This window comes from Rousettus aegyptiacus, unplaced genomic scaffold, assembly GCF_014176215.1.
Source record: "Rousettus aegyptiacus isolate mRouAeg1 unplaced genomic scaffold, mRouAeg1.p scaffold_m13_p_1, whole genome shotgun sequence".
In the NCBI taxonomy this organism is placed as follows: domain Eukaryota; kingdom Metazoa; phylum Chordata; class Mammalia; order Chiroptera; family Pteropodidae; genus Rousettus; species Rousettus aegyptiacus.
In genome coordinates, this window is record NW_023416284.1 from 176,130,527 (window position 1) to 176,156,786 (window position 26,260).

General features: G+C 40.1%; 1 protein-coding gene across 2 annotated transcripts in view; it reads right to left on the reverse strand.

Moving 5' to 3' along the window:
- Positions 1-21,159, reverse strand: part of RGS17 (regulator of G protein signaling 17) — an 81,283-nt gene extending 60,124 nt beyond the window's left edge. The window contains exons 1-2 of one of the 2 annotated variants that reach the window (XM_016156341.2): positions 21,092-21,159; positions 20,438-20,581 (exon numbers count right to left, since the gene is read on the reverse strand). The gene's annotated coding sequence lies outside the window, so the exon portion shown is untranslated. The remainder of the gene's footprint in view (positions 1-20,437; positions 20,582-21,091) is intronic. The other variant, XM_016156340.2, reaches the window with a different exon arrangement.
- Positions 21,160-26,260: the final 5,101 nt, after the last annotated feature.

Consider the following 26,260-nt stretch of genomic DNA (forward strand, 5'->3'; position numbering starts at 1 on the left):
TGTTATTTGAGAGTAATATGAGACAATTTATGTATTCAAAGATGAAATGCTTTTGTTTATGTGTCAAACATGGCAACATTTTTCTCGTAGACATTATATATTTTTTGTGTAAGAGGCAATAATAAGCTCCTATATGTCACAGTTTATCTGTTCTTTCTTTCGAAAATTTGTTAGTTCTCCTACATACTCGTTTATATTCAGATGTAATTCTTCGTGAGAGGACGGTCAATCTTGCACTAGAATACTGGAATTAGAATTCAGATAGCAAAAGGAATGGAAATAATAGTTTAAGTACTGATATATACCAGACATTATTGCTAGATGTTTTAATTTACTGATTTTATTCCTTAGACTTCTATCAGGTAAATAAATATCCCTTCGACTTTACAAATGAAAACTTGAGCTTCAAAACCTTTAAGCACTTTGCCCATATTCTAACACTGGAATTAAGATTTGAATCTAGTCTTACGGATTTCAAAATCCATGCCCATTCTATGATAGACACTTATCAGTGACAATACTGTAGACTATTGATTGAAAAGTACCAGCAGATGTAATTTCTATATATAGCAGAAAATGAAAATGGAGATGGGTAGGATTGACCTTAGTTAACAATATACACAAACCATTGGTGAATATTTACGGTGGGTGGTTATGAAGTGGTAACTACCAACAAGATGACGAACTCACTGTCTGGCATTTCATCAATGCTGTGACCTGCCTTTGTAGTTGGAAGGCAGTCTGCTCCTTCACAGCCTTTTACTAAGGGAAGGGATAGGCTTTGTCACTCGACTCCTTCAGTAAGTCCTAAAAGTGGTCACCAAGTGATGCTTTGAAAATCCGATGGGGCACCAGGAGGGAGAATAGGAAATGTAACATGCCAGAGACACACTTTGTCTCTGGTTTTCTCTACGGGGAAAAATTGGCAAAACTCACACATCTTCCAAGTTAAGTAAAATTAGAAACACACACACACACACACACACACACACACACAAATATGCGAACACACAGAAAGACTAGTTCTATAGTTGTTACATTCCTAGAGATTTGATTCAGGCTATGAAGGAGTAGGATAATTAACTGGAACTCTTTATTTGATATAAATTTTTAGTCTTTCCTAGTCAAAGAAAAAATGTTTTTAAGTTCCATACTGAAGTCACATACACATTACTCTGTAACCTATTTCCATATTTTATTTTGGATGGAAGCATACCCAAATGGAAGCTAAAGTTCTTATTTTTTTAATGTTCAGATCAAAGGGGAAAAAGAATCAAAGAATCGGTTGGCATATGCTCATGAGTTAAAAGGGTTTCCTGCGTGTCAATCTGGTTAATAAATTCTTCAGAGAAGGGGAAAATGAGGGTAGCTGAATTATATAAGCCTTGCAGCTAGATGAACTGAATCACATCCCCCTTAGTCTAAGAAATGTAGATATAGAATGCAATATATACTTGAGTCATAGACTGTCCAGAACCCACTAAGCACATAAAAACAGGGAGGACAGACAACTATCCGAGGTTCAGGGATGGTTCATTGAGCCTCTTTAGCCTGTCCCACTCCTGTGGCTGTAAAAGAGACATTGTCACAGACAGTGGTAGTCCTCAGAGTTCCTCAGGCCCTCTGTGCATCTCGAGGAATCCAATCACAGTTGCCAACTGAGGGCTGGCCTATGTGAATGGATCCAAAAACATTTATTTTTCTGAAATTACTTTCTTTTAAATGCTAATATGGGTTAAGCCCAAAACATTTTGGTGTCTTCCTCAAATAAAAGAAAAATACAAGGCAAACATTAGGCCTTCTATTTTCATTGTATGCGTGTCTTGTTTCATGCATTCTATCTTAAAATATTTAATTTTAGCCGTGGCCCTGCTACTCAGTAGCTGGCTCTTGGTAGAATCTCAACCATAATTGCCAAATGAATAAAATGAATCGTGCAATGAGCTTTCTCTATTGAAATTCATTATGGAAGCTAACTACATCCATTTCAGAATTTTTATAGTTCAATGAACAAAGAATAGGGCTAATGTGCATAGAATTTTTTACAATAACCCATAGAGCACTGTTCAGTTATTTTTTCTTCCAAATCTTCTAACCGAACCAGGAAACTACAACACACTACAGGACATATAGGCGACTATAACGTTTGAATAATGACCTACTGCTAGGTTATAACACTGCATTAATAGTTTCATTTTCATTCAAAAGTGTTTAAGGAATAATAGGCTGAAATGTTCCATTTCCTTATGATGACTTCTTTAGTAGTAACTTTTTTATTCCCTTCGTGTTCATATTTTATTTTAAATGGGCCATAAAATCCACCCCCCCCCCCCATTGATGGAGGGGGTGATAGAAATGTTTCCGTGCCTTCTACAAAATGCAGGGTAAGGAACGCTTCTTCGAGCTGCTGGTTTCTGCCACAGCCCACTGGCTCCTCCGAGATGAGAGCCACGTGACCTCTGGAGTGCAGCTACTACCCCTTTCTCCTAGCAACCATACTCTGCTAAAGTGTGGTTGCTGTGGTTGCCAGGATATTCTTCTATTCTTGTCCTCCATGACCAAACCAAAGAGAAGAGAAAGTTTCAACTAAACCAGATTGAAGACACAGGGAGAGGGACCGAGAAAAACAAAGTACCCTCCTCTTTAATGAGGAAATACATGGAGAAAATTACTTCATGGTTAATGCTTTAACAAAATGTGTAATTTTTCTTTTGGGTAAAATCAGAAAAACAAAATAATGGCTCTAAAACATTTTAAGACGATGTTCACCGCTTTATCATTATTCACTGAAAGCTACTTTTCCCCAATAGAGGAAGGGAAGAAAATATTTTTAAATTGTCAGAGTGACCTGAAAGATGCTGAACTGTAATTACCATCCTGTTTTACATATAAAAGTTTTGAAGTAGATACCACATTTCACTGAACCGAAATATCATTAATTATAAAGCGCATAGTGATTTCTGAAATGGTAAAATGCGTATCTTAGAAGTGTTGAAACATGGCATACTGTATTACCTCACCCAGTATTTCAATCAATTCTGAGATAAAATTTCTTCCTTCTTTATAGTAAAAGAGGTAAATTAATCCTCTCAGAGTCTTACGGCTAACAAGCAGTAGAGACAGAACTCAAATCCATATCTGTTTGACTACTGTGTTTAACACTTCATTATGTCATGTTGCTTCTTCAGCCACTTATACAGATAACACAAAAAAATACTTACCAACTAACATGCTTACGGAACTTTATAGTTGAAGTGTTTACCATATTCCTAGTAATTCACTAGGTATCATCAGCCCTGTTTTACTAATGAGAAAAACTAGACCCAGGAAGATGTAATGACTCACTCGAGGTCACATAATTAGAACGTGGCAGAGCCGAGAGTGAAACCCAAGATAAATGACTCTTAATCCAAACAATGTTTGACCAAAGTCAGACATTAACCAACTACCAGGCTTGAAATTAGATCATGGACATAAAGATTATCCAAAGAGAAATATATTCGTTGGATATATAAGGAGAGATGTTACACATCAGAAGGATTCATTGATTTATTCAACAAATATTTATTGAATGGCTACTTTGAGCTAGGCTCTGTTTGAGTATCTGGGATACTGTAGTGGATAAAAGACATAAAAAGCACATGGAACTTCTAAGTGCTAGAGAGAGAAACAAGGTTGAGGATGGGAAGGGAGGGGGAGCTTATATTTTAAATTATGGTTAAGGAAGGTGTCCCTGCAAAGGTGTGACATTTGAGCAAAGATAAAGGCGATAGGGAAGTAAGCCACGTAGATATCTGTGGGAAGAACATTCCAGTCAAAAGGAACAAAAGGTCTGAGTTGGGAAAGTCCTGGCCCATTGCATGAGCAGCTACGAGGCCATCTGGTGGGACATGATCACAAGGGGCAGAGTGGAAGGTGATGAGTTCAGGGAGCTACTGGGGGCAGGGGGCGAGGGGTGGGGCGTGGACAGGTCACGTAGGGCCTTGTAGGCCAAAGTAAAGACTTTCGGATTTACTCAGAGCCAAGTGATAACTTTGGGCAGAGCAGCCTCATGGAATTTGGAATCTGGTCAACTTCAATAAACCTGTCCTGGACATTCCAAGTATGTCTGCGCCATCGGTCCAATTTAATTCGGGTTAGGCTGACAGACAGACATTGCTCTGTGTCTACCTTGTTACTATGCTATAAAACATGGCCTACCTAGAGAATGCTGACGGTTCATCTTCCAGCTTCACAGACAATAAATAGACATGTATTGGAGACCGATTATCTGTGCTAGGCATTTTAAGAAAAGTCCTCCTGATTTGTCCTCCCCAATACCCCCACCACCCAAATTACCGCCAGTTCTCAATAAGCTTCTAAATTGTTTGTGAGATCATTAAAGTCTGTACCAAGTGTTCACTTGAGGAGTGGAATTATGCCACGGGTAGCCAGAGATGATTTTATTAACAGCACTATGTAAGGTGAGGTGTTCCAAGTGGATAAAGGCAGGTAAAACGTTCCACCCAGAGGGAGCGGCATGATCAAAATCATGGAGATTTATTGGCCATTTTTTTAAAGGATAAATTCACATTCACTCAATGTGGCTTTGGCATAAGGTGCCTGAGAACAGCACTAGGAGACGGACGGGCAGGAGGAATCAGGGAAAGAGCCATGGTAAGTGTTTAGATTTTATCTGTGGGCGATGGGGAGACAGTGCAAGCTTTCTAAGTATAAGGCAGCATCCAGAGTCACATGTTTGGTCATTCTGGTGTCGGTGTGAAGGACAGGTGGGGTGAAGTGAGAATGGAGGCTGTCGTAATAGTCCAGGCAAGAAGACGATGGTGAACTGGCAGAGCAGAAAGAGAAAAATGGGGCAGAGATAAGAAGCACCCCAGAAGTAGACTAAGCCTAGGTTAGGGATAGATTAGATATGAGCAGGGTGTGAGTGACAGGGGGTCAAGGTTGCCTGCATGGGTGACTGTGTAGATGCCACCCTCTAATAAGAATAAGGGGGGTGGGGGGAAGAGTTTGCTCATGAAGAAGACACAACACAAGTGTCAATGTTATGAGGCAGGCAATTTCAGAGAAGGGAGGGGTCAGGAGGAGGTAGCCAGATAAAGATTCCTGAAGGCCTTAGGACTTTAATCTTAGAGCTACAAGAAGGTCAGGATTTAGAAAACAAAGGGAAGGGAAACAAATACAGCATCCCAGGCAGAAAACAGCCCGAGTAAAGGCAGAGAAGAGCCAGAATGAAAACCATTTTCTGGGGGTATGTATATTGGTCTTTGCGAGTAGGAGCGTGGTGGAAGAAAGGGGACAAAGAGGTTGGTCCTTGAATGATATGGAGTCTGTACCCGAAATCTTCATTTCAGAAAGCGAGAATTCACCATTTTGTAAGGCATCCAGGTCCACTGTTGATCGGCAACCCTAGATGACTGGTGGTAGTCACCATAAACGTCCTGATGATGCTGATGGTGATCTTATATGCATATTATCATCCTTTGTCATGCTAGGATTCAGGATGCACTAAGCAGCTTTATAGCTATAGCTAGAACTCAGTTCTCCTCAATCCTACATCAAGATTAAAGAGACATTTTAGTAGCTTGGTATTTATACCTACTGTGCCACGCTCTCTCCAAACACCTAATAGTATATTTGAAGTGTCAAAAAACAAGATCGACACAAGCTTAGCACTTTATTTAAACTTATTTCATTTCACCATTAAGCCTTTAATTAAACTAATTAACTCCATAATGGGGTTTTCATATCGTTTGTATAAAACAATTGTAAGTACAAAGTAAACTGTCTATACTGTATTTTCTATCATATCAGGCACTATGATAACCAAATTTTAACTCCATCCAAATAATAATCTTTAAAAACTAATAGTTAAAAGTCTCGGCTGTAAAAATATCACTCTCCTTCTTCAGCTTGAAATTATTACAAGCGATGGTGGAAGACCTGTAATGTCTTCTCAAGTCTATCACGGCGAAAACAAACACACAAACAAACTAGAGCATTATCCACAAGTACTTATTTTCCTGAAACACACTCAGATGTCTCCCCTTCATTTCCCCTTGGCAACAGTCGAATCCCTAACAGCTCTTGGTAATTCATCATTTCTTGCTTCAGTGCTATCCTTGAAAACAAAGCCATCCTGCGATTCTGTGTGTGTCATTATGAACCAAGACAAATCCCAGGTAAAAAGGGGAGCTCGGATGGCTCCAAATGAGTTCTTTCGGGAAATACTGCTTCTCCTATAATATAATTGGAAACTTCGAGCACATGTCAGTTATAGGGCAAGCTGCTGAACACCTGTAAAAAAAAAGCACCACGTCCTGCCTTCTTCTCTTGTAATTTTAAGCTGCCTCTGCCTCTTCTCTTTTACAGCTTTATTCATTTTTATTCATTTCACTCCCGTTCCAGCTCTGCACATTATACGGCTTCCATGCATAATTTTTCCAAGAGCTCAGAGAAAATGAAATTGCATTCCTACCTTATTGCCCAAATATGTATTTCAGGAACACATTCCTTTTGGTTTTCTACCTCTGTTAAATGTGATCCCAATTTTCTGATGTATCTTGGTATTCTCCTACTTCAGTTAATTCTGCTCTAAATTCTCAGAAATGTACTTCAGAGCCTAGAACACCAGGAAGAAAGTCTGGCAGGCAAGTGCATGCAACGGCTAAGGGATGAAGTTAAAACGGGCTCTCGTTCTGGGAAATTCCTGGAAGGAAGTCAGATTTCTGGCCTGAGAAAAATGAGCTAATTTCTCCCCCTTGTGCCCAGGACTTCAGATGCTATATATATATTTAATAGCCTGCTTTAAGAAGGACCCCGCATGCTTTATAAAGGATTCCCTCTATGAATCAATTTACAAAATCAAGGGTCAAACATGTATGCCTCGTGGAAGCAGGCCATTTTTGTCTGTTTCTAACTCTTATAAATCTGAATCTTCCAGAATAGTGCATGGCACATAATAGGTGCTCAATAAGTATTTGTTAAAAGAGAAATTTCACAGGATGAGCCATACGCAGAAATTCTGTCTCAGACATTCAGCAAAAAATCCCTTTCACTTAACAGTGTTTCCCCAAATCCTTTATTCATCATTCGCAGATTATTTCTATAAAAACCAAATGTAGTAGAACCTTAGAAACAAACGAACAACAACAAAACATCACAGATTGTGAATTTAGTTTTCGCTTTGTGGTCCGAAAGATCTGCAGTTAAACGCTGATCTCTTTCTTTCATTTTTATTATGTGAACTTCAATTTCCTGTTTAGCCCCTTATTTTGAATGACAGTTCACTGTTCTGTCTTCAAATGAGAAAATGAGCCTACATGAAAATCTACCTTATTTCATGTTGCGTTCCAAAGACTGCTTTCCCAGTGAGTTGTGAGGTGATTATTTCTCCTTTTGATGCTCATTTCTATTTTTTAAACTTGCATGCTGACCTGTTTGGGACTATGAACATTTGCTTTTGTTCATTACACAAAGGCAGCACTTACGAGAGTGGACGTTCTCCTGCAGAACAATTTTTCAAATTATATTTAGGAGATTTTTTCTTTACTTGTTTCTTTCACCAGACAAACATTTGGTCTGTTGGCTAAGTCATACAGTTAATATTACGATCAAAACTTCTCAATCAGCATACAAGGCAAAATAGATTATTTTCTTCTCAGCTGAAAATACTTTTTGTCATTTTGGATGCTTCCAGTAAAGTCATTCGAGAAAAACCAATTTGTAATATTTGTCCCACAATGTCTTTTTTCTGGCTATGAGTTAAAATACTAGTGATGAAAAGGTAGAAGAAAAAGAACTCATCATTTTTGTGGATTCTAAGATAATCTCAAGGTGCCCTTTGTGCTTATTATGTTACATGATTCTAAAACACCTTGCCCTCATTGCCTTGGGGAAATTCCACGATCTCTGAACTGCTCATTTGTACCCTGGAACCCTGGAGGCAAAGCCCAAATAAGGCCTAATTAATTAACATCTCTCCCGGGTACCAGTTCTAAGCTTAAGTAAGTGAATGAATGAATGAATGAATGATAAACATAACATGCTTTTCCCTAATCTTTGTTTTCATTTTGACATTTTAAATTTCTCAAGAATGAATAAATTGATGCTCCAGGAAACTCCATGGCATTTTTCCTGAATCTTCTATATTGATAATTTTGCTATTCACTGCCAACAAACTTAGTTCTCTCTACCAAAAATAAACGTTTACAACATTTTTTCTTTGTTCTGCTAGCCACCTGAGACTGCCATTACCTCTCTATTTACTTCTCACCTCTGCATAGTTCTTTCAAACAACTAGTCTACATCCAGGTGTTCTCTGGCTCACCTATTCTTCTGGCGCCAGCCTCACACCAGCCAGGTCCAAGTTTACGGTCCAGGACTAAAGGTCTTCTCCCAACTGTCTCCTCTGCATTTCTATTTGTCAGCAATTTGATTTGTATTTTAGACAATTTTGATGCATTTCTTACTGCCAACACATGCGCGCGCGCACACGCGCGCGCACACACACACACACACACGCACACACACGCTCTTTAACATAGTAGGAGTTTTATTGTCAGGTGCCAGGAGGGATCATAAAAGGAGCTGCACTTAATAGCTAATTACTTTTCGAAAGAGTACTGCAAGATATTCATAAGATATTTTTGAAAACTATTCTCCAAAATTTAAAGGGGTAATAGTAAACGATCTCATCCAAAGGGAGAGGAAAGGGAATTTGTCACAATGTAAGGTCCTCTGCTCTCTTCCCACTTTGGCTCCACCCTTTAGAAACCTGCTCAATGAATATTCATAAATTTACCATTCATATTAGTACCCCTGCTTCTTGTGAGTGGAAGGGAAAATGTACAGAGCATCTACACTCTTCTTCCAAACCCTGATGTTCTTAAAATTCTCAGTATGAAATCTGTCATTATCAGAATCATCAGCTGCTTCTCGGCTAACATTTTAGGGAGAACTTACTCCATTCTCCCTACTACCATGCATTCAGTTATCACATCGATAAGGAGCTGAGTTCCTCCTCGTACACAAAACATTCATCCCTTCAACATACTGAGCACCTGCTCTGTTCCCGGCCTTGTCCGGTGTACTAGTTAGTGTCCATTCTACCTTGTGGGAAGAGGGAGGCATGCCAAATAAAATCATTTTACAGAACAGTATCTCCCACCTAGGATGTCATCCTCTCTTCTGGGCTGCCTTCTATACTGATTTTTCAAGCTCAGGAGTACTCAGGTGTTCAACTAGTCTGAAATTATCACTGCCTTACTGGCTTTTACAGACTTCATTTTAACACTACATACTTGACCTTCAAATGCTTTAAAAAAAAAAAAAAGCAATTCGAAGCAAGCCTACATCTTCAGCGGGAAAACTGTTGGCCCCATTGTCTAACATGTCACTGTTTCTTATCTAAAAATCAAGGTATATATTCCATAGGATTCAGTGCCGAGAAATAAAAATTCTTCCGAAAACCTGGTTTCTTTCATTAATCAATGAGTTACAGGCAACTTGTTGTGTAAACTTTTTATTTTGGCTGCTGGGACCTCAGAGCTAAAATAAAGTGCTACTTTTACAACATGTTTTGTGGCCCCTTCGCCCCTCCCCCCATTTATTTCTCTTTATGGTTTCTTATCTTTATTTTATTTCATTTTCATTGCCCTGTGTGAAAAGTGCTTTTATTTAAGCTGCCTCAAACCTTTGGGAAATAGATGATGTATAAATCATTAATCACAAGTGTTTTCCAGACAATCACAAATAACTTCCTCATTGCAAAAAAGTAACATGTCGCCTTGGACCTATTCTTACTCTCTCTGCCACAAACAAAACTCAGCCGCTCTTCTTCCTTAAACCTGTCTCTCTTCTCCAGCATATTTTAGAAAATTAATGTATATATGAATAAAATTGGTTAAAAACAACTTTTCCTTGGTTTTACTGCATACTACAATATCTTCAGTCTCCTCTCGACACTTTTTTCATTTTGACCATCTCATAAGTATGTATATATGTATTTTAGTTTCCTTCTTTTCCCACATGCCCATTCAATGCAGTTCTAGTCTAGGATTCTTTTCCAAGCTTCACTGCAATCTACACTTTTTCCTTTGGCAATTACCCATTACTGTCACCTCTCAGTAAAAGATTTTCAAATTTTATTTCTAGCCCCAGCCTCTCTCCTGAGTTTGCATTCCAAATTCCCTGGAAGCCTTCGCACCTAAGAGTTAGAATGAGGCCTGAAGTTCTTTACCCTCCTAACCCTTAAAGATCCTGCAAAACATCTCTGTCAAGTGTTCGTCCACCGAGCATTTGACGGCAAACTTACCTGAAAGGCGGAAACCTTTCAGGGCAGCCCACCTAACTAGCCAGCGTTGACTGTTTAAAAGTTATGCCCAACAGAATGGCAAAATCCATCTCTGTGACAGGTGTCCACCACTTCTAATGCTGTTCTTAAGAGAAACAGTAAGAGCCAAGGTTCACTAAATGCCAAACGTGTGCCAGAAGCACACACGTCGCCTTGCGTGCTATACTATCGCCTTACGAGGCTGCCGAGGGTTTTATTATGCCCATTATATCATCGCCGCCATTTAAAATCAGTCTAATCATTATACATGACTCTTCTCCAAATGATCAAACGTTTATATTCTCTAGGGGGAACCACTCGATTCAAGGTGAAGGAAGTACAATTTTCTCCAGTCACTTTTCAAACGAATTACCATTTTTTGTTAACTTTACCATCTGCATGGCAAACTTCTAACCATGATGTCCAGAAGGAAAGAAATGCAAATAACATTCCAGTCGTTATTTGAATACGCAGAATAGAACAGAACTGTCATCAACTTCTTTCTGGATATGAAGTGCCTACAGTGAGTTAGCCTAAGACCATATCTGCTGCTCCCTACTGAATCGACCGGGCTTTTAATCCACGGCCTGCTGAACATCTGCTGGAACTCTGATGGACAGGTCAAACTACTTCCCAAAACTGAACTCAGCCTATTTCCTCCCTAACCTCTTCATCAGTTTGTTTTCTCAGGTCTTAATAGCATCTGTATTACCCGGACACACAGGCTCAAATTCTCCTTATGAGCTTGAAGGCCTCGTTTTACATCTTCTCGATCTCATTAGTGACCAAGTCCCGAAGGCTCCGAGTTGAACGTGTTCTCATGATGCCATCTTCCCACTGCCTTAGGCTGGGCCTTTTGCGGGTTCCCAGTTCAGGCGGTATCTTCTCTCACCTGGACCGCTGAAATCCTGTTCCTGCTTCCCTTTTCCTTCCTACCACACAGACCTGAGGAAGCCCTCCTTACACAGCACCATGCTGCTCTGCGACTATGAAGGACAATTCTAGCTTTTCATTTTGATATTAATGCCAGTATCTGTCTCCTTTCTGGCCTCATCTTCCCGTGACTTCCTGTACGTATTATATACTTCTGGAAAACAGTGCCGCAAAGTACTTTTTGAATTTTCCCAGTGCTGTGCGTGCCCTTCTTTATTTACATTGTCTTTGAGGCCAGAAGGCCTTTCTTTCAATAATTCGGAAAATGTCACAAGCTCTATGAAACTTTTGCCAGATCTGGCCATCTGAAATTTATCTGAAGATCCTGAGTTCTCACAGCCTTTTACTTCTCTCCTAGGATATATTAGTAATAGCAAATTACAAACATAGTTTCTTTCTTCAATTAGGACTTTAGGTTTCTTAAAGCCTTAGCTGCATCTCACTTAATTTTACTTTTCCCAGTTACAGAGTAGGATTCCAATTAGTTGCATTAATTATGAATAAGAAGGCAGGAAATGAAAGAGGTAAAACTGATGACGAACCTGAAGAAAACTGGGAAATCTAATGCGAACGCTTGGAAAATCGAACTCATTCAGGCCGTATTCACAGATACACCACTCTCCCTTTCCATTATTTCTGTCTGCACCTCATTTAATTTTTTTTTTTTTTGGATCATACCCTCTGAGCTCTGCTCTCAAGCACATGACCTTCTTCCTCCCTGAGGTCTGGCCAGACGAACTCTCCTGGGGCCCGTGGTGAGAGAGAGGCCAGCGCAGTGAGTGCCAACGCTGATTTTGGTTACAATCAGCAGCTTCACTGAGTAACTACTTTTAGTGATCCTACGAAGCCATAAATCCACATGCCCTTAAAAAATAATCTCAGTGACAATGAGCAGACAAGCTTCTCCAAGCATACGTACATGTCCCTCCCCAAAGTCTTAATAAATAGCTTAGACGTGAAGTCACTGAACTTCCCTCAATACTGCAAAGCCTGGCATGTGAACTTATTCATTGCTGGTGCGTTAAAGCAAAATGTAGACCTCTCTTTAAATCATGAAAATAAAATAGATTTTACATTAGATTAACTTAGGAGTAGTTATATATTTTTTTTAAAAATTTGGAGCAATTTTTTTTTATCAATGTGACTGAATCTCGGGATTGCCTATAAGAATTTTTAACTATTTACCATAATCTCTCTTCGAACGAGAAAAGTGCTTCACACCTTTTCCTTCCTGGAATTAACATTTATTTAAGGAAATTCTACCTCACGAAACACCATTTGCATTACTCAGATGTTCAGTCAATGAAATTACTGAATTACTGGGAAAAAATTATCTTCTTAAGATTAGGTCACATGAATTCATGAAAACTGGAAGTGGTTACATAATACCGCAGTTATATAACGTATTGAATGATATTCTGCTTTAAGGTAGAATGAGTTTGAAGCTAACAGTCTCGTGTCTCGAGTCCGGCCTGCCTGCGTTTTACCTGACTTCCCTTCCTACCTCCGTGGTAGCTTCCCTTGTGTTCTACAGTACATGTCTCTTCCTTCTGAACGCTTGGCTATGATTACACAAGCACCAGGTTAGTTGATTCTTGCTATTGACCATGACCAGAAAGGGAAAAGACACACATACACTCAGACACTGTTCACTATTAAATTTCAGAGACAATTCCAGGGTACAAGGATTTCTCTATCTCTTGGTTTTCAACATTACAAATGATATATAAATACATTCTTCAACTACATCCATCATTTATTTAAATATAGCTGGGTCATTAGACATTGGATTTATTGAAGGTAATGTAGTTTAAATATTTCTTCAACAGCAAAAATTCAGATTACTAGACATGGGCAGATAAAGAAAACATGGGCTCTACGAATGTGAATAAAAACTTTCAACATTATTTACTCATAATTTAGCAGAGATACGACAATCAGGCCAGTTTATTACCAACTACTAGAAGAGAATAAAACAGTAGGGGTTTTTTTTCTGTCAGATTTAACATTTGAGTTTCTGATGTCTTAAATTATAGGCAAAAAAAAAAAAAGTAACTATCTTAAAATTACATAAAATAACATGAACATCTATTTTCCATAAAGTGTTAGATATACAAAAGAACTGATACTCTTTCCTCCTCAGTTTATCTATTTAGAAATAATACTTATACTAATAATAAAAAGAGAGAAAGGGAAAAGTCAAGCTTCACAAGCACATCAGGTAGGGAAAATATAATACTCCAACTCACAGTGGAATATCTAATACTCCGATTTATAGTATTTAATGCTCTGATTCAAAATATAGCATTCGGTTAGTTTATAAATTTATAGTTTATAAATTTACAGTTTATAAATTATTTAGGTCATTATTTTGCTTTATAGCATGTCTATGGTTTAGCGCCCTCGTAAAAGATATTCGTTTTTCCTTTGCTTTTATCTACAGAGTCTTGATCATAGTAAACTCACAGGTCACAGGTAAAATGCTGTATGGTGGTTCCAAGTAGAAATAAATTGAGAAAGAAATAGGTTCAAACCTCCAATTAGCAGGTACAGTTACTTATTAACAGCCCAGCTAAAGGTTTAATGACACACAAGTTAAATTTAGTGGCTGAAATGAGAGTTCAGCTTACTTTCGAGTTAATTCATTCATAAAGTCAGTGCCTTTCATTATTGTATAAGGCAAAAGTAACTGTGTATTTACACCATTTTGTTAGAAAGAACTGAAGACTTTACCCTGATCTTACAAATGATATCAAATCTTCCTACATTAGGATAAACCTAGTAGCTGCTAGATTTAGAGATGACCCAAGTGATTTCAACAAGTAGGTGTTGAAAATGGTTTTCTTTCTCTGAAATAAAAAATAAAAATTATCTGAAAAGAGTATTCTGAATTTCTGGTCAATTTGCCATATTACAAAAAGGTTGTTATCAAAGAAGGAACTGCAATAGTATTGGGAGAAAACTTTGTAATATTTTTATTGCATGAAAATGTGGGTCCTGAGGAAGGGTGGGAGTATCAATCTCTGTCTCCCTTTGTTCACTTCCTGACCCAACATTTTAACATACCTTAAATTATATTACAACGATGACCCAAGGTACCCTTTAAGTAAGGGAGAGGAGAAAAGGCACAGTACAAATGAATGTATATACATTTTTTACTGCAATGAGGGAGAATGGGGAGTTGGGCTGGGTTCACCAAGATGGTTGAGTCTCTTCTGTTTTGTTGTTCTGGATGCGATGATGGTTGTTAAGTCATCCACCAGCATGGCCACTTCCCACTTTCCCTTCTCCTAATATGCGTTTCTCCTCAGCAGCTCTTGTTAGGGGTAGAGACCTTTTTTTGAGATCAATTAGCCTGAAAATGCTGAATGCTAAGGAGATCCCTGCATGCTACTTCCACATGATATTTAGTTATGACTTGTAAACTTAAAGTGACCAGTGCTCACCGGATAAAAGCAAAATAATAAGTCGAAGAAGCTTATACATGCACTCCTTGTGGAAGGAGGCCATATTTAATTGTTCGCACCCAAAAATCCTATCACAGAGCCTGGCAGATAGATGGTCAGAAATGTTTATGGATGAACGAACGTTTCTGTAACAGGTTGGTTAATAAGCTGGGTAGGAAAGGGAAACACGCCAAACACACAAGAGGGCAACTTCAACATCAATAAAAACCATTAGTTAGGACAAATATTGGCAAGAATTTAAAACCCCGTCCAACACTTATCATCTATCTACACAGTGCTTCTTGGATTTATTGAAATTATTTATATCGAGTACAGTACCTAACACTTGCACAGTTACTGATGATATATAAAGTATTTTTATATACAAAATTTCGCTGAATCCTTCAACAGTTTTGAAGTATGTACAATCAGTCTTCAATTTTACAGATAATAATACCAAGGTTCAACAATAATAAGGTTAAATCCCTGGTTATTTGAAACCCCAAATTGGGCTCTTCCTGCCAAATTACATTCTTTGCTTCTCAAGTCCCTTTCTTTCAAAGGCAATTTTCCACATGCTTTTTCACATCCTCTATATTAAATCATAGTTTGCATAGAGGAGACTTTCAAATAGTTGCTGATTTTGATTAATTGAAGTCTGAAAAAGTAGGAGAATTGCAGGAAACAAATGGAGGGTTGGGGTGGTATTCCTAGAACCAAACTTTAACTCATAAAATCTTTAGATTAGAAAGCCTTTCATACTATGCCAAAACGAGCCCATGCCTTTCATTGCGAGTAGAAATATATAGAGACAGTACTGTCAACTTTCACAAAAAAGTTTTCATTAGATTTAATTCACTGTGCCATTGGGAAGACCCAAGTTAATTGAGGAAATGAGATAAACATTTACCTGCTCATTTCATTTATGTCATATTTTCTCTTGGGCTGTATCTGTTTTATAGTTATGCCATAGCTCTTGAATTATAACCTTTGTATTTCAATAGCCAATCAGCAGTACGGTGAAAAGCCTGTGACCTAATACAAGGAAGTAAATATTTGCTTTGTGAAACACATTCATTGTCTATAATAAAATTATGTTTGTTGATAGAGATGTTTTTTTTAAAATCTCAGATACAAAGCTGAAGAAATTGAGAGATCTTAGGTGTTTATTACTTTTGCTAGAATGTTAAATATGAAGCATTTATATAATTTAATGAAAAGGCCTACACATACAGTGAATCAAAGAGCAAGAATTCAAGTCCAGTTCTATTTGAATGAGATTTTATGTTCCACCACAACTCACGGCTTCTCCTGTCGGGGCCTCCCACCATTATAAATTCCAGATTCACTGATTCTGAAGAATGGAGAGTTTTACATGTTTGATAAACTGGAACCAGCAATAATTATAAAATTTTACACTTTCTAGGAGTTCAATCTCTAAGGTACTTTAATAGCATTTTCAAGCTAAGTATTTAAGCTTTTGAAACCAAAACCATCAAAAGTCATAAACTCAGAAAGTCAAAATCAGGAGTTAACAAGAGCACTAAATCATGCGAAGCACTACGGATACAGAAGTCACTAAGGGACCAAGTTAGATTCTCACATTTTAAATATTTATTTTACCTAAAGCTTAGATATGACCTTTATCCACCATGTTTTTTGAATTCATCATAATTATTTCATTATGATGAAAAAATTTCAGTCAATGCCTTTTAAGACCTTCATCAACTTCCATATTTCCTTTCAAATACAGGTGTGCAGTCAAAAGCCAGGCATAAGGATGTACATTGGTTGACACAGTGAAATAGTGGAAATAAAATAAGCATCCAAAAATAAAAGAATAGCTAAATAAGGTGAATTGTTTTGCAGTCACCGAATTATATTAAAATACCAATTTTAATTTCTTGGGGAAAACCAGCAAAGTAATATCAATATTTTAAAAAGCAAGTTTGAAGTTCTAATTCTTAAAAAAAAAAAAAAAAAAAGTCCATTTATGCATAGAAAATGAACTGGTGATAAACTCCCCAGTATTTTCAAAAGCAGTTCTTTAGGCAGTGGGAAAATTATAAGTGCTCAGCCTGTGCTAGGCAAATGTTCAGCACTTTATAGACATTGTATTACATTTCTGCTTTCAGACATCTTAGGAGGTGGCTCTTTATCCCTGTTGTATATCCGAAGAAACTGAGGCTCTGAGCAGATAAGTAACCTGGTTGTGGTGAAATGCGGGGAGCCAGGGCACAAGCAAAGGTCAGCTTGACCCAAAGCTCATGTTCCTCAGACCCAGGCCTTCCCACAGGTAATTTACGCTTTCTGTTTTATACATTTTTATCAGTTCTAGGAGAACTAAAATGAGCATGTAGTGCTTTTACAATTTATAACAAATATAAATTTGTTAAAACAATTTATTTTTCTAACAAATCAATAGTATAAATGTTATACTACAAATATGCATATTCACAAACTGACATTTCTAAAAACTGCTGCCTCAAAAGACGTAGGACCACGAACGCGACCTTTAGTCTATTAAACCAGTGTATTCAGTAAAAGTATGAGCACTCTTAAAAAATGTAATCCTAAATCTTGGGAGACGTTTGTGAGCCATGTCCACTGTGCAAAATTTATTCATTTAAGAAATATTTAACCCCTGCCTTTTGCTATGTATTGTGTTAGGTGTTGGCACAATGGCGGGAGTCTAAATGATTTTCTTTGGGTATTAGGAAAGTCTTTGAGCGGTAAGAGGAGATGGGAAGAGACAGGGAAAGTAAGAGTACGTATTCGTCTCACACTGAAAGTCCTGGCCACCTACATCAAAGGAATGCTTTAATTTTTAGGCTTTCCATAAGAACTTATATTTCTGAGTATCCCAGACACCCCTCAGGAAATGTCATGCAATTTTAAGCCTCTACGATGCATTCACACTTAAATGCTAACTGTAGTAATCATGAAATAAATGCTTTTCGATGTCACATAGTGTTATTCGCATCCGCTGGGTGCTCAGTGGTCTTTGCATCTGCACTTCTGGGTGGTGGAATATCTTCACTGGTAAGTAAGCAGAGCTGGTCTATAGGAAAAAGAACTCTCAGCAGAAATACAACTGGATGGATTTCCATCCCTCTTGGCTCCATCTCTCTTTGTCCATGCCCACCTTCCACTCTTCCAGAAGAGCCCATATCTTTCAGCAAACTGACTTCTAACATGAAGGCCATTATTTCTACGACTGTAGATTACCAGGTAAATGCCTTCTTACCCTCTAGTCTATGTGTTAACCAGAATTGTTATTAATTCAGATTTAGATTTGGCTGTCACAATAAGATCAAATGGATAAGCAGAGAGAGAGAGAGAGAGAGAGAGAGAGAGAGAGAGAGAGAGAGAGTTCCCTTTTCTACAAAACCCTTGGCCCTAGTGGTAGGAAATGTTAAGGAATGTTATATTATTATTATTATTATTCAATTATTATTATTATTTATTTATACAAATGATAATGACATAGACTTTCAACATTATTAAATAAATTAGGACCCTCAAAGCAAAGAGCTATTTATTTTGAGAAGGAAAAGCTGAATGCCTTAAGAATGCAACAGGAGCAGCAAATGACCTCTCCTCGTTAATTTCCTTCTTGGCGACAAAATACCAAAGAATAGCTAAGGAACCAGATCAAAAAGGGTAGAAACTGGCACAACGCCTTATGTTGTTTGTTCTGTAAATCAAGTGGTTTTCATAATCTTTCAGACTACAAGTTCGGGATGAAGGATGAGAGCCCATGGTTCCGAGATCAGGTGTCGCTGCCATAGAGATTCATCTTATTTAATGATACCATCCAATGTTCTTATAGTAATAAACACGTGTTTTCTCATCTCCAAAATGTGGAAATAAACTACTCCCCATGGTTTCTCTAAACACAGTTTTTAAGACTATAAAAATAGTTGAATAAGTCTACTCTCCCCTGGGTGTACTAATTACTGTTTTAGTTAATGCTAACAGAAAAAATCGCTTGATAACAGTAACTTAACTGGAGGAGACCAAACCACCTTCTCATTAGATATTAGTGCTATAATGTATATTTCATGGATACCTGCTACTATTGCTACAAAGGGCTTTAGAAACAAATACAATTTAATTATAGTGTTTCACGGTTTTCGAAATTATTTAATACACATAGTGCCTAGTAGCTATGAAACCAAGAGGAAAACCTTATTTTCCATTACAAGAGTAAAAACTGTTTCTCATTTCTCCAATTATATGATTTTTCTGAAGGGTTCATCACCCGGAACACCAGTATGTATGAACGCCGGAAATGCACATGACAGCCAGTCTCAGAAATGCTTATTCTAGATGGGAACCAAACTATAAGATTTCTCTTTATTATTTGCGATAGCCATCCCATGACGGAAATAACCTCGCTGTAAGACAATTTTTAAAAAGTGAAACAGCTATGGGAAGCTTGCAAAGTTCTCTAGACAAACCTTCCAGTGACTCTTAACGAAGGAAACATTTCTCGAAGGGTCAGGGAGGTTAGGAAAACTATGCCAAGAGCCGAGGGCAGCCTTGCCAGGGAGAATAAGATTGTTCCAGGTGAGCCAGTGTCCCGGCTCCGGATGGAGGCGGAGGGCGCAGGGCGGGTCCCCGCATGGCGGGCATCTTTTTGGCCAGGAGACCCCTGCTGTTTCCGCCAGCTGGGTGACTCTTGAGGATGGCGCGGGCTGCCCGGGACGCGCGGCCAGCTCGCGAGGAGCATCTCCGCATCCGCGGCTTCCGAGGCCAGCTCTGTCCCTCCGCCATCCTCCAGTCCTCCGACATTTTTCACGGAGACAGGAAGGTAGCAAGGGGAGGCAACCGCCGAGTTGCCTGCACCCAGCCTCTGCCGCAGCACAAGGAGAGGAGAGGAAGCGGGAGGCTACCGAGGAGGCAGCTATTAAACTGTGATTCCATCGATAATAAAAAAGAATCATCATCACCCACAGGAAGGGAGTCTCGGGTACACCCACCCCAGCGGCGGCTAGGGGTTGGGTGGGCGTTCCTGCTCCTCGCCCCCTCGGTGGCTGTGACTCTACCCCAAGCCCTGCACAAACGAACTCCTTTTCCTTCGACTAAGAGGGGAAGGAACAAAAGAGCCCCCCACCACCCCCCTGACGCACAGACACCTCAGATGCCCAAGGCACGCGTTTTTGGCAGTCCCGTTTTCACACCGTCCCCACCTGAATTGTGCATTTTCCCAAAGGTAGAGAAAGAAAAGCGAGCACCCGAGGTGATCGATCGGATGACTGGACACTGTTAATTTCACATTCGATTTTCTAACAACCGACCAGAAAAATCCCGCAGGACCTCGCGCCCCCGCAGGGTCTCGGTCGCCCTCCGCCCAGCCCTCTCAAGCCGGTCCCCGGAGGCGCCCAGCTCCCCGCCGGGGACCGAGCCGAGGGTTCCCAGGGCGGACGGGACTGTCGCCCGGCCGCCCCGCAGCACCCGGGGGGCGGCGAGCACACCGCGCCGAGGCGGCCGCAACGCGGGCTCCAACTTCCCAAACCCGCGGCGCCGCGGGCAGCGCCGAGACCCCAGCGCGGCAGCCTCCCCACGCAGGGCATTGGCGGCTGCACTCTCCGCCCCCTCTTGCCTTCACCTCCCTCCCCCACCACCTTTAAAAAAAAAAAAAAAATTCATCCATTGGTGCAAAGCAGACATTTTGCTGTCATTTACTTAGCACCGCTCGGTTTCGGTGGCAACATCTTACCCAGGAGCCTGGAGGTGTGGGCGGCTCGGCGATGGGTCCGGGGGCGCGAGGCTGGGCTGCTGGGTCCTCTAGCGGAGCCGCTTCGCTGCCATCCGTCCAACTTCAGCACCCAGCGGGCGAGGAGAGGCGAGAGAGGCGAGGATGCTGGGGAGGCGCGAGGGGGAGGAGGGAGCGGTGGGCGGGGAGGGAGCGGGCGCCGCTCGGCACCGCGCATGCGCCCCGCGCGCGGCGCAGCCCCTCGCCCCGCGCGGCCGGAGGGGCCGCTTCGGTCCCCGCCGCGCGGCCGCGTGAGTCACCGCCCCGCCCCCGCCCGCAGCCCCCGGCCGCCCGGCCCCCGCGCGCTCGCCCGGGACTGGCGCCCGCGGTGCCGAGGGTCTCCCGCGGGGCTCCGGGCGCGGGCGACTCCGGTCCAGAGCTTCGCGGGAGCCCGGAGACCGGGGAGTCTTCTGGAGCTGTGCGGCTTGGGCGCCCAGACTCCTCCAACTTCACGTTCGCCCGCAGCCCGAGCTATTTTATCCAGCGCTTTCGGGGAATGCTGGAACCCAGAAGCGTGTCTTTCAGGGACAAAACGGCGCGGCGGCAGCGGGGTCCCGGTGGAAACGGTCCCTGGGTGGGGGGTCCTAGAAAGTGAGAAGAGAAGCAAGTTTTGCTTACCCAAGGATCGAGTTTCTGGAGTACTTTGCTTTATTGACGTCCTCACTCAGATATCTGACCTCTTCCCCTAAGAATTATTTCGGATGCTCAGTGGTCTGGGGCGTTTGTTCCGTCTCAGGCGTCGGGACGACTGGAGTCAGAGTTTTGAGCGAGAGGAGGCTAGAGTGTAAATTATTGACAGAGGTGTTAATGCCTGGGGCCTTAAGCATCCTTCCAGGACAGAGATGCCCAGTAGCTCTCGGGTCTGATAATTGTTCTGTTCACAAGCGGAGCCCAGCTTGGTGTGAAGGCGCTTTGGATACTTAATGCATCATGAGCGCTAGATTGCATCTCTGATGATTAGATTGAAGTGTTTGTGAGGGTGAATTAGGGAAGCGGGTGTCTCTCTTCAGATGTGTCATCTGTGGGAAGAGGAATAAGTTCCTGGCAGGAATGATTAGGCTTTTTTCTTATACCTATTTAAAACCGATTGCTCGTAAATGTATGTGATTTCCCTTTGTTAGTCCGTACGGTGTTGGCATTACTTCATGCTCCTTTCCTGAACACCCTCCCGCCCTCCCCCACTTGATTCAAATAGGTCCCCAGGTTTTCTCCACGGGCCTCCTTTCTCTAGTTACATCATGGCTGTGGGTTCTAGTGCTCTTCAAAGTGTATTTTCTGGACTGGTGCTGTCTGTCTGCAAATCGTTCCTTATTGGTCTGTAATGAGAGATAAGTACAGAAATTGAGAGTAAGATTTAGAAACGTCTACAGCAATTTGACATTGTCTTGGCATCCAGGCGCATTTGTCAGTTGTACTTTGTGTTTTATTTTGTTTGTAAAGTGTTTCGTTTTTGTTGGATTTTTACAAAGGTATTGGTCCATGATGCATTAAAAATAAGTCCTTCACCAAAAATGGCTTGAGCAGCACTGAATTCTACATAACTCCTCGATTTACATCATCTGTCTCGATCTCTCAACTTTTATGGCCTCAATACTTTTTGCAACTCCACTCGAAGAACAATTATAATAGTTAATATTTAGTGAACAATTACTGTCTGCTTGCTAGGTACTAGTATAAATGTTTTGCTTATGTTTCTTATTTTTTCTACAAGATACATTCTATGCTTATGTTTAACGGACATCTCAGAAGCAGAACCCCAGATATCCACCCCTTCCAACCTGTTCCTCTTCAAATTGTTCTATCCCATTACTCAAGTTAAAAATTTAGAAGTCATCTTTGTTTTGTCTCTTTCTTTTTTAAAAAATTAATTTATTTTCCAATTACAGTTGACATGCAATATTATATTAGTTCCAGGTGTACGACATAGCGATTCTTAAGTTTGTCTCTTTCTTTTGCTCCCACATCCAGTAAATTAGCAAGTCATGTTGTCGCTACCTCCACAATACATCCACGATTCATCCACCTGTCTCTCGCCATTGCTATTACCTTGGTCCAAGCCTCTATCATATCTCACCTGAACTACAAGCCTCCAGCTGGTTTCTCCTCCACAGCCCCTCAACAACACATTCTCCAAACAATGGTGGAATGACTTTTAAAAATAACCAGATCATGTCCTGCTTCTGCTTAAAACTCCCCAGTGAGTTTTCATTTAACTACAACCCTAATCCTTACCATAGCCTAGGAGGTTCTAGGAAATCTTGTCCCACCCCAGTTCTTTATACTATGCTCCCATAGACCATAGCTGTGTGTGCTGTAGCCATATCGGCCTATTTCTTTAGCATCCTTGAATAAGTCTGGCTTATACTTGCTGTTCTTTCTGCCTGGAATCCTCTGGGCCCAGTTCTTTTCATAGCAGGCTTCTTAATACCCTACAGGTCTCTGCTGAGATATCATATACTCAGGCATTATCTAACTACCCAAGCTGCTCTGTCCCAGAGTTCTCTGTTGGGTCCCCTTGCTTTATTTCCTTCCAGATACTTCTCACTATCAGAATCAGCCAGCTTTTGTTTACTTGTTTATTATCTTCTCTAGAACAACGTGTCTCAAGAGCTTTGCCTGTACTTTTTTTTCATTGTTTTATTTCTAGTGCCTAAAACAAGATTTGGCGTCCGCACATAGTACATACTCAGTAAGAGTTTAGGGAATGAATACATGATTGAATGATTAACACACTTCGAAAAAATATTCTTTATTTCGTCTGACTCTTCATCTTGGATCCTCATTGCTGCCTGTATGAATCTGTTATTTCTCAGAAGTGCGCAGATAGGATGCATTGTTTCCTCTGTCCACCTGTCCAGGAGGGCTCCAGGCACTGGCACGTGCTGGAGCAGTGTTCCTGGAACCAACTTTAAAGCGAGCGTACTCGATAAATAAAGAGATCCGTACTTCCGTAAAAGCCGTTTAGGCAAATTTTTGCACCTATCGGCTATTCTGCCAATAATTTACCCGCCAAAGTCAAATGTAACTCTTGGTGACTTCCTTTCATGGTTGTAGTATGTTGTGTGATCCTTTATGTGTTAGAATCCTCAGTGATGGCGGTTTCAGGAACTGGACATGTTGCCTGTGACTGAGTGTTGAACAGTTGGGCAGACCTACCACCTGAGGTGAATGACCTTCACCTCATGGAGTTTGATCACTTGCAGTCCATGTGTCTATCTGGGTCTTAGAAAATATCTGCAACACCAGTAACATCAAATAATGACTGGGGTCAAAATTCAGTTTAATAAACTTCATTAATGTCTGCTAGAGGCCTGCTGTTATGTCTTCAAGTTTTTTGCAAAAAATGTAAATGTTATATAAAATTGTATATGACTCTGAAGTGGATTTATTTCATTTTAGTCATGGGAATGCCTTCCTTTTGTACAGAATTTCGGAGCTCAGTGGGCTTGTCGTCCTTGAACAGCTGTGTGGTAACTATGAAAAGCAGCATTGATCATGATGATCATTTCCATGCTGTTTTGAATGTGTTTGCAAGTGGAGAGAATCTGGGTACAGCAGCAGATTTTGGTATAATGACTTCATAGTAAGGCACACAGGAGATTTGCAGCAAGATACTTGCAGACAAGATATTGGGGAAGAATGGAACATCAAAATATTTACAGTACATTTACTCATAATTTGAGGTATTTGTCATCATTAGGAGACCTGGAATCAACCTCAGTGAGTTGAGTAGCCTTGAAAGTTTATGTGAGGAAGTAATTATGTAGCTAGCATATTTACATTTCATTCTCTCTTTTCTCACATGCTCATTTTGTTAAAAAGCAACTGTTTTCCCTTCCAAAAGCAGAGGGCAACGGAAAAAATTTGCTTGAATCTGGAAACCCCCGACTGCTCCATCCAGGCAAACATCTCCAGAGTAAAGGTGGAGAGATAGTTAAAATATGACTACTTAAAGATACTTTTTTTTTTTTTAACTGTTAGTAAACAGAGTTTATCATGTTTCTTCAACTGGTTTTACTCAAACCTTAGAGACACGCTCTTCTCAGGGAACTTACTTAAGTGGAAAATACTTGTGTTTCTTCATCAATATTTGAAGGTGATGAGAAAGGAAAGAAAGAAAAGGTAGTTTGCCTCCCAAATATATAAATAAGGTGTAATTAGACTTTCATATTTTATAAATACTTTATTTTTAATATTAGTTATTAGTTCTTCTAATTGTTTAACTTACCCACATTGAACTTAAAAGGGTCAATATTATTCTTTTAGAATAATGTTAGTCCATTTATAGTTCAATGCATTTGGATGAGTCTATAGAAGTAGTTATAAACGCCTTCATGTGATTTTTACCAGTTAAGCCCGATTTTGTGTCTCATACATTCCTGTAATGGCTCGACAGTAAAGAGTTAGTATTGAGTCAGTCTAAGTACCTCATAAAAGTGCTCATCAGATGAAAACCGCACATTCACATTCTGTCTGGTTCAGCAGATCTGTCGTATAATGTCGGACGACAACCCTCTGCTCCTCAGTGGGAAAATAGCAGAAGGCTTATCTCACCTAGTAAACGTGATGATGTTCAGTTATTATATTCAGATTCTTTGTGATGGAGACAAATTCCAGAATGTAAGGGTTCATGTTATATTATCTTGAGATTTATGAGGGTTCTTGAGTGATAGTAGCCAGATTGGAGAACAGGCTTCTGCTTTTCCAAGGTTTGATGGCAAGAAGGGAGGAGAGAGGCAGTGGTTTGATTTCACAGTGATTTCTCACATATTTACTATATTTCAGTTCTTGGAAGAGCAAGTTCAGAGAGGTGTAACATTAACACAGCTCTTTGTCTATGTGTGTGAAGACAGAGCTTGCTAAAGATGTCTAGCATCTAGAAGAGCCGAGGTCACTAATTCTTAAGTTCCATATGAAATACTCTTAAGTCGCAAATCAAAAGATCTGTATTCACATTGGAAAGTTTTGTTAAAAGCTTTCTGGTGTCTTGATTTTCTGTGAACCAGTTTCACATCATGGATATGTTAAAGTACTTTACGAAAGTTCTTTATAGACTCACGTGTCTTCACATTTGAATTTGAGTAGAATTTACCTAATATCATATGAGAGACTATTTAAGTTTCATCCATTTAGTCATTCACTCACTCCCTTAAAAAAAACCTCTTAGAAAGTGTCTGTCAGTGGCATTGTGGGGAATAGAAATATAGTGGAAAATATTGTTCCTATCTTTGAGAATTTATAAACCAAGCGAGATAGGCTTTACATACATGGGGTAACCTGAAGAAATCAATGAGAACACTTGAGCTAATGTGGTATCATCTTTTCTTTCTAGGGGGTAGGCCAGAGAATGATAAAAGAAAAAATTGTGTGTTTTGTAACCAGGACTCTCAACTACACTGCATAAAAATTACAAATGATCAAAGTGGCCAATTGAAGAACAGACTGAGAACTTTCTTTGTATTATGTGGAGCTAGCTTTGAATGGCTTTGCAGATTTGTAATAGGAATTCAAGAAAGGAGAGATTTAGAATATAACATTCAAATAGGAAGTTATTGTTATACTTTTAGTTGACAGCTCCGTAGAAGATATTAATCACCTTCAACATGCAAAGTGTGTGCAGGGCTCTGTGATGGTTGCATAGATGAATCAGAACCTAAGGAATAAAGTGATGAGTAGCATAGAGGCTAGAGAGATCTTACTTATCTCAGTGTTTACAGATGACAGTGGCCATTTGAGTCATCGGCAAAGAATGGGGACCATTTGTATATGCTGAGCTGTTTGGGGTGG